Source organism: Phragmites australis, chromosome 11 (assembly GCF_958298935.1).
Source record: "Phragmites australis chromosome 11, lpPhrAust1.1, whole genome shotgun sequence".
NCBI classification, from domain to species: domain Eukaryota; kingdom Viridiplantae; phylum Streptophyta; class Magnoliopsida; order Poales; family Poaceae; genus Phragmites; species Phragmites australis.
Window position 1 is genome coordinate 12,077,460 of NC_084931.1, and position 8,549 is coordinate 12,086,008.

General features: G+C 44.6%; 1 long non-coding RNA gene across 1 annotated transcript; it reads right to left on the reverse strand.

The window, feature by feature from the left end:
- Positions 1-4,308: 4,308 nt before the first annotated feature.
- On the reverse strand, positions 4,309-8,094 carry LOC133885606 (uncharacterized). Its single transcript, XR_009903244.1, has 3 exons — positions 7,729-8,094; positions 4,874-5,554; positions 4,309-4,641 (listed from the first exon to the last, which is right to left on the reverse strand). It is a non-coding gene; the product is annotated as an uncharacterized LOC133885606 (long non-coding RNA).
- Positions 8,095-8,549: the final 455 nt, after the last annotated feature.

Sequence of the window (8,549 nt, forward strand, 5' to 3'; positions counted from 1 at the left end):
CTGTGTGGACTCGGCGAACTCGGCGAAGGTCGTCGGCGGAGGGCTTCTCGAACATTGTTACCTCCACTGCCCAGGAGTAACCACGATCTCCAAGCAGAACTCTGACGCCTTTGAAGAGTGGAGCATCGTGGTAGCCAAGACCCTGCAGCAGATACCACAACGTGCGGGCGAAGTACCCTGCCAGCTATCCGTCGGAGTAGAACTCAGCTGGGGGTTGGTACCTCCAGACTGCACCCGCAGGAACCTCCACGTCGGGAACCAGCATGCGCTTGCGCGGGGTGATCTTCGTACGGGCCATCTAAAATTTTGGAAAAGTCAGAAATTAGTAACCATTTTATAAAAAGCAGTAGACCGAGAAAGGAATAACTGGAGGAATACAATTTTGTGAAAGTAAATTTTGTATAAACATAAGTCCTTAGCGTGTCCAGTCTACCTAGGCTGCGTTCTACGGTCAACACGGCTCTGATACCACTTCTGTAACACCCAGTTTTAAAGGAAACAAAACCGGGCACAACACATGTATGCCAGGAACAACTTCCATACATGCGCTTACATCATTAGTGTTATCATCACAGTGCAAAAGATACATCGCACTTAACCTTATTACAAAATGACCCGAGGGTCTGAAAGAAAACACAGCGGGAGACAAGAGGGGTCTTCAGCGTCAGCGGCTCCAGCTTCCACAGGCGAAGACGTCAACCGGGGGCTCCACAGCCTAGAACAACAGCTCGGGATCGAAGTCATCGAGGTCGAAGGTACCAACTTCAAAAACAGCTTCTGATTGGCGGAAGAATGCAGGGGAGAATAACAAGGGTGAGTACAAAAAGGTTGTACTCCGCAAGTGCAGGGGAAAGTAGGGTATGAGGCTTTAGACAAGAAAAAGGCTTGACAGGGGTTATTAGCACTAAGCAACTAAAACGATGACTTAACCTATACTCCCAACAACAGGCATCCTATTTACTAGATGTGAAGACACTTGTTATAACCAAAGGGGTTTGACTCACCGGGTATCCCATATCCGGTTACCCAAAGCTCACCAGGTAATCCCATTACCTGGCTACCCGACCAACCATACCAAAACCCAGATCCAACTAATCTTGAAGAAGTCCAAGCTCGCTCTTGACCGTGAGCACGGCTGATCGACCAGTTTGATACTCTGCAGAGTTTGCACAGATCCACGAGTCGTGATTCCCTTGTTACTCCATACTTCCGGGGTAAGGAGTCGGGGTCTCACTACAAGGCCTTTACAAAACACCCGCTGATTTGTAGGCACCCACTAAGGTTTCACCGCTAACAGCCGACCGAGTCGCTGCAGAAGCCCCCTCTTGTGCCACATACTCGACCAGTGATGCCCACAGAATCGGTGGTCGCTAATTATTCGGCCAGGCTGTACCCATATAGGCCTCGTGGTTGTACGGATATAACTTGGTTACATGCCCAAGAACTGGTCCTTAGGACCCCAAACAGATACATACACAAACTTGCCATAGGCACCACCACAATCCATCCATTCTGTTGGGGAAGACCTATACCATGTTGCTACAAAAGAATTACCATTTTTCCACCGGGACAGTGTTACATAGTTCATTAATCAATATTAACCATTTTCCCATCCGGACGGCGCTAGCATGATCTACCCATCTTCTTAACCCGATACATCAACGGCGACAAGGAAAATATCGAGACAAAACTAGTAAACTCTAGCATGGGATATCATTTTGGACAGCATGCATATTGAAGGATAAAAACTACACCTGCAAGTCCTAAAACTGGTATAGAAATGCTCAAGGGCACTTGCCTTCACTAGGTTGCTGCTCAAAGTCCTCGAAAACTTGGTCTTGGAGGTTGCCGAACTGCTCAGCTCCTAAACGACGGACCGGAAAAACACAAACCAAACAAAACTCTAAGAACAGTACACCAAACAGTACTGAAACTATTCAAAAACTCTACAAAAAGATTCTACACGACGCTACGAACGATTTGACGCGAAAATCGCCAAAATCGGAGCTACGAGCAAAAAGTTATAAGCTTTTGAAGATGTAGGGACTTTACTGCAAATTTTACATGTTTTCCAGAGAGTAAACCGAAATAATTTTATACTGAAAATTGGATTATGACGCAATAAAACAATTACTGAATTATTTCTTAATTGGAAATGATATGGAATTGGTCTACGGGCTTGTGGACCACTGAAAGAGCATCGGTCCACCGGTCCATGGTGGACCGAAGGGGTATAAAATTGGCCGGTCTAATCCGGGCCGAAGAACCAGGATCTGACGGCCGGAAATCAAAAAGGGGGTGGCGCCGGCGGTTTCAACGGTGGGAGCGGCGGCCGACGACGACGGGGACGGCGGCGGGCTCGCCGGCGATGTGCAAAAGGCGCATCCGGCCACGGATTACATCGGGACTTGGCGCATAGCAACGAGGAGCTCACGGGGAAACTTACTGCGGGCTTGTCCGCGGCGGAAGAGGTCCGGAGGTGGCCGGCGACGGAGAACTGCGGGAGGAGGTGAGGCGGCTCGACAGGAACGGCGTCCGACGGCGGGTGAAGCTCCAAGAAGCGCCGGAGTGAGCTCCTAGAGGTCCGGCGGCACCATAAGAGCGAAGAACGAGCTTAATCGTGGTTCGGTTGAGGAGAAAGAGAGCGGCGACCGAGCTCCTTACCGGCGGCAATGGAGGTGACGGCGGCGACTCGAATCCGTGCACAAGAGAGAGGGGAAATGGGGTATTCGGGTGCGGAACCGAACAAGGATGGCGATGGAGCCCTTAAATACCCGAGAGGAGGAGTGGAACGGCCGGATTCGAGGAGATTCGGTCGGTGGCTCGAATGCACTAAAAACTTCGGTTTCCATGCAAACGAGTGGGAATTCAAGGGGGAAACGACTCAAATGGAGGGAATAGGGGGCGGCGATCACGGTGGTGTGGTTTGATTGGAGAGTTAAAGCACGGGGAGGCTTCGATTTGAAACAGTCGCGATGATTGGGGGCGTCGGCGTCCGGTGGCGGGATGAGGAAGAAGGTGAGCCGGCGGCTCGGCAGCTCAGGCGGGAGGGCGGCTCGGCTCGGAGCCGGGCCCACTTGGCAGCGAGGCGGGCGGAGGTGAGGCGGCTCGGGCGGGCGCTGCAGGCCGGCTCGGCCTGCGGGCCGACGCGGGAAAAGGAGGGGCGCGGCCCACGGCGGGAGAGACAGGGGAGGGGGAAGAGGCGGTTGGGCCGGCGCGGGGAAGACGGCCCAGGAAGGGTTTTTCTATTTTAGAAATCCTTTCTTTTTTTCTTTGCTTTAGGTTTTCAAACTTATTTTCCAAAAGAGATTTTAACCGAGCGAACTCTAGCGAATTTTAGCAAAACATTTCCCACACAATAAAACCTTATTGCAACTACAACGGCATGAATGCGACAAACATTCAACCTATTCCAAATTAAATTTAGAAATTAATTTCCTATAGAGCTAAAATGAAATCCACTTATTTAATTTCTAGCAAAATTTTAAATTATTGCAAATTTTGAAGTTTTGGGTGTTACAATCCATTTTAACTTGTTTGACCCCAATAGCCTAAGCCAATTTCAAACTAAAATTCTCCAAAGATGCAATCTTTTCTGACTTGTTATGATTTTTATGCCATCAAAATAATTCCCAAAACTTTTGGAAAATTCATTTATATTCTTCATATGGGATGGACTACTTTCTAAAATTGTTTCCCACTCTATGTTATGCAGCAACTTTGCGAGATGCTTTACAAAGCACCATTTAATATTGACTTTAACCATTTATGTTTAACTTGAATTGCATGTCAAAACTTGCTCAAAACAATTAAGCACAATGCTAATGATGCTTAATTACGTATTTACAGACTTTGGCCTATCACAGATACGAGTTAAAGTTCAAGATTAAACAAATTAACAACGAGCAAGAGGTAAGAAATAGTTCTAAGATAAGGCAAGGAATAAAATAGAGCGCATACTTAGAATATGAAATTAAACTTTAGTTGGTTATATTAGTGAGGTTGACATGTTTTATTAAACCATATTCTAAGTAATTTAGGCTATTTCATTATGCCTTGCTCTGATGCCACACTGTGAGAAACCATCAAAATTGTATTCAAATTAATCAAATTAGGCGATTGTCCATTAAGATAAGAGCTAGCACATGCCCGCCTCTCTACGTGCCACGTGCTAACTCACATCTCAAAGCAGCAATCTAAGCCACGAATGATTAAGGGGAATCCAATCCCATTAGTCCCAATATTTGTTTTTATGCCCAAGATTGGAACACATACATTTACAACATGCTTCATCATATCAAGAACTAATAAAGAGGGAGTAGTGTAAATATATTACAAGTCTTTAAGGCATTACAAATTCAATAGTTTAATGTACTACTTGCTAAAATTAAAGGATGAGAGCCATTTAACAAGTTCGGGCTTTCAACATAACATCAACAATCTTTGGAAGAACAAAATACAACAAGTTTGTATCCTAGCACATTAACATTACTACGCAGCAGAACAACATCTATAAATAGCAAAAGAAGTGGTGCCATTTGCCCTAAGGCACCACCGAGTCTCCATGAATAGCACACCACTACTCTTGCTCATCACTGATATCAGCGGCCATGAAGTAGCCATATACTAGATCATTCTCACCTGCAAAAAGTCAACGATAGTAACATGAGTACGAAGGTACTTACAAGACTTACTCATAGTGAGTAAATATAATAATCTAACTCCAAGAATTATGGATTTGGAATAAGTAGCAAGGAGTCGGCCACAAGGTTAAATGAATTTATACGCAAAAGTAATTTATTCAAGAGTGAGAGCACCTATCATATCTCAAAACTTATACTATCATATCATAAAAACATAAGTATGAACTTACCAACATAAGAACTTGCTCATCTCATCATAGACATACATGAGTCACTTCCCAACATACCACCTTAACCCAACTTTGGAAACTCTACAATTGATGCAGATGGACATAAGCATACTTATGGGCAACCGTCCAAATTGTATTTGAATTAATCAAATCGGTAATTCATCCAATAAGATGAGAACTAGCACATCATCTTCTGACGTGCCACGTGCTAACCCAGATCTCAAGGCCACAATTGCAAATAGAAATGATTAATGAGAATGCAATCCCGGTAGTCCCGATATATGTTTATGCCCAAGATCAGAACACATACCAATACAACAAGCCTCATCATATCAAGATATAGTAAAGAGCAAGTAGATTAAACATATTACAAGTCTTTAATGTGCTTACAAGTTCCACAATTTAAAAGTATTACTTGCTGAAATTTAAGAGACCAGAGCCCAACAACAAGTTTGAGCTCTCAACATACAACGATTTAAGTGCTAGGCTAAGAAAAATACAACATGTTTATAACCTAGCACATGATCATTACTACACATCGGAATATCAACTAAAAACATCAAAAGAGGTGGTGCCATTTGCCCTAAGGTGCCACCGGAACACCCCGAGTAGTACACCACTACTCTTGCGCATCATCAACATTGGTGGGCATGAAGTAACCATAGACTAACTCATCATTACCTGCAAAACTTCAACAATAGCATCATGAGTACGAAGGTACTTACAAGACTTACTCAATATGGGTATATTATATAATAACCTGACTCCATGGATTATACAATATGAATGAGTACCAAGGAGTCAGCCACAAGGTTAAGTTTAACTTATGCGAAAGCTTTTTAAAAGACACATGCCATGAGCATAAACATAAGCATCAACATGAGCTATTCTCATGTGACAACCTATACATAAACATAGCCAACAAGAGATCATGTTCTTCTCAACATAGACATACCCATCCATCTCCCAACATACCACTTATAACCACAATCACCCAAGTACCGGAAACTCTACGATTGATGTCCCATAGACATTAAGCATGCTCATAAGCGTGGTAATTTGAATTGATCTTACACCCTGCAGAGGAGTACAACTTTACCCACACGACACGAATCCATCCTCTCAGCCCCCGTGACAACCTTTCTCCCACTCTTGCCTGCACGCTTGACCCATCTCCATGGTGCTGAGTATCTAGTCCTCGTAGGCGCCATAAATCCCTCGACGAGTTCGTAGGCCCCGTAGGTGCCCTAGGCTACCCACCACCTCACACCACATACACATGCCACATCCACACACTCACACTCACCATGGAGTCAAATGTCAAATGTCGGTATGCAATGAGATAGTTGTCATATCATACCATTATATAGACATGTGGAAGTATGGAAAGTGCTTAAGCAAATAACGCCAATGATCGGTACTTAAACGCCCTAGGCGGGTCTATGACCATCAAGACCATTCCCGATCCATCCCTATCACCTGCCCAAATTTCATCTCATTTCTCACAACTCATCAACCCTTCAAGATTAAAATTAAGTGAGACAAGATTAAGCCCTAAAGCTCGTGAATGATGGTTGAACCGCCGCTCGACTTCTAATTGTGACCTAAACCTTGCTAAGCATAATGTATTCATTTAAAGTTAGACAATTAAGTGACATTCCTCAGTTTACAATGGATCAAGAGATAACAATGTTAAGGAAGGGTAATGCAATAATTAGGATCTACACCCAAAACCTGACACTGACTAGCTATGATGCATGACATACGCATAGCATAAATTATCTAAAATTAAAAATAACATATGATCCAAAGTAGGTGTGCAATATGCTTAGATGCTTGTCTTTTTTTCAACTTCACAATCAGCAGCAAATACTTCCAGATCAACCTAGGTGCGCCCACGTCGCTCTCTGATTCTTCGTTCTCTAAACAAAGAGCACATGCAATAAATGAAATGAACATGAGATGCTATCCGAATGTGATGAAAATGCACAATGAAAATGCACATGGATGTAGTGAAATATGTAAGGAACACAGTAGAACAATAATCATGTGAAGTGCTACGTCGAAGCTCACGGTATAAACAAAACGGCGAGGTGTTGTCCAAGCAAGGATTTAATTAAAAGAGCCACATCAAACTGAGTTCACGATAAGACAACACCTACAATGCCATTTGATATTTTTCATGCGTAGGGGTACACTAATAAGAATTTTTAGAAGTGGTAATGCCCCTAGATTATTTTTATTCTTTTCTACACAATTTTTAGAAGCTAATAAAGTGAGATTGATCAACAACTAAAACATGGAGCCAAACACGTCTAACATGGTGACCACTATTTTTCCTAAGAAGTTCTCCATTTAACCAGATTATTATGATTAGATTCACTATTTTTGGATCAACCAATAATTACTGGTGAATTAAATAATATTGAACACATTTAATTAAATACAGGAATTAAAACGCAATTTTTATGAGTGTAATCATTTTTATGTTGTAGAGAAAGTCATACAAATCGAACAAAACTTATTTTGCCATTTTTGGAGTTGTATTTTTTTTTTCTACGATATATACAGGTTCATAGTCGATTTGAGCACAAGAGGAACAGTACTGCAGCACAGCGGCCGGACCGGGCTGAGCTACGATCAGACCGCGGCTCGCCGGAGGCATCGCCAGCAGCGGTTCCGGCGATGGTTCGGCCAGTGGAGGGTATCAAGAGGTTCAGGGCATTGTGGCGAATCCATTTGAGGCGGTGGCGATGACATGCACACCGACGAGGTTGTCGGTGGTGGGTCTGTGCTGACAGTGGTGGCTCTATCCGGTGAGGGAGAGGGGGAAAAGAGGAGACGGGGAGCCTTACCTCGACAAGGGTAAGCTCAGGACATGGTCTGCTGGGTCAGCGACAGGCCGAGGAGGCGGGTCGATGGAGGGGTCGTCGAGCATGGTCGGGTGGCTGCCGGAGAGGAGGAAGAAGATGGCACACGTGGGAGCTCCGGCTGGTGAGGCATGTATATGAGGAGGTGGGGAAGATCCTAGCACTGCTCTCGGTCGGATCCAAACAATAGGTGGGCGAGGAGGTCGTCGGGGTGGCTCGGGCGGCGCTGCTGGTACCACTCCATGGTGGTCGGCCGAACAGGCGAGAGAGAGAGTAGGAGAGAGCGAGAGGGAGTGAGGGAGAGGGCAGAGAGCTACGGCTGAGGGAGACGATAAGGGCGGCGTCTCGCCCACTTGTCCTCTAGACCTCGGCGCGCGACTGGCAGCGTGGGCGGCGACCAGGGCGCGGTGGCCACGTGGCGTCCGTGTTCTGCCCGAGCGCGGAGACGAAAACACTGAGGCTAACACGTGGGACCGCCCAAAGGAACAAGAAAACCGCAATTTTATCTCCTCTCCTCTCCCTGCTTGAACAGTGGTGCTAAAACATTCCAAAAATAACCAAACGTTTTGTGAAGCTCCCATAATTCATGGGGAATCCATTAGAAAAATATTCACCTCAAAAGCCCTTGTGGAATTTAAATTAAAATTCCCCAAAGAAGGCTAATTTTATAACTTCTAGCAATTTTTGAGCCCACAAAAAAATTACCAAAATTCTAGGAAAAAGTAACATAAATCACCATTCATGATAAAATAATTTCTAAAATTATTAAATAACATAGGTTGTATGGTGAAATTGTGAGTTCCTTT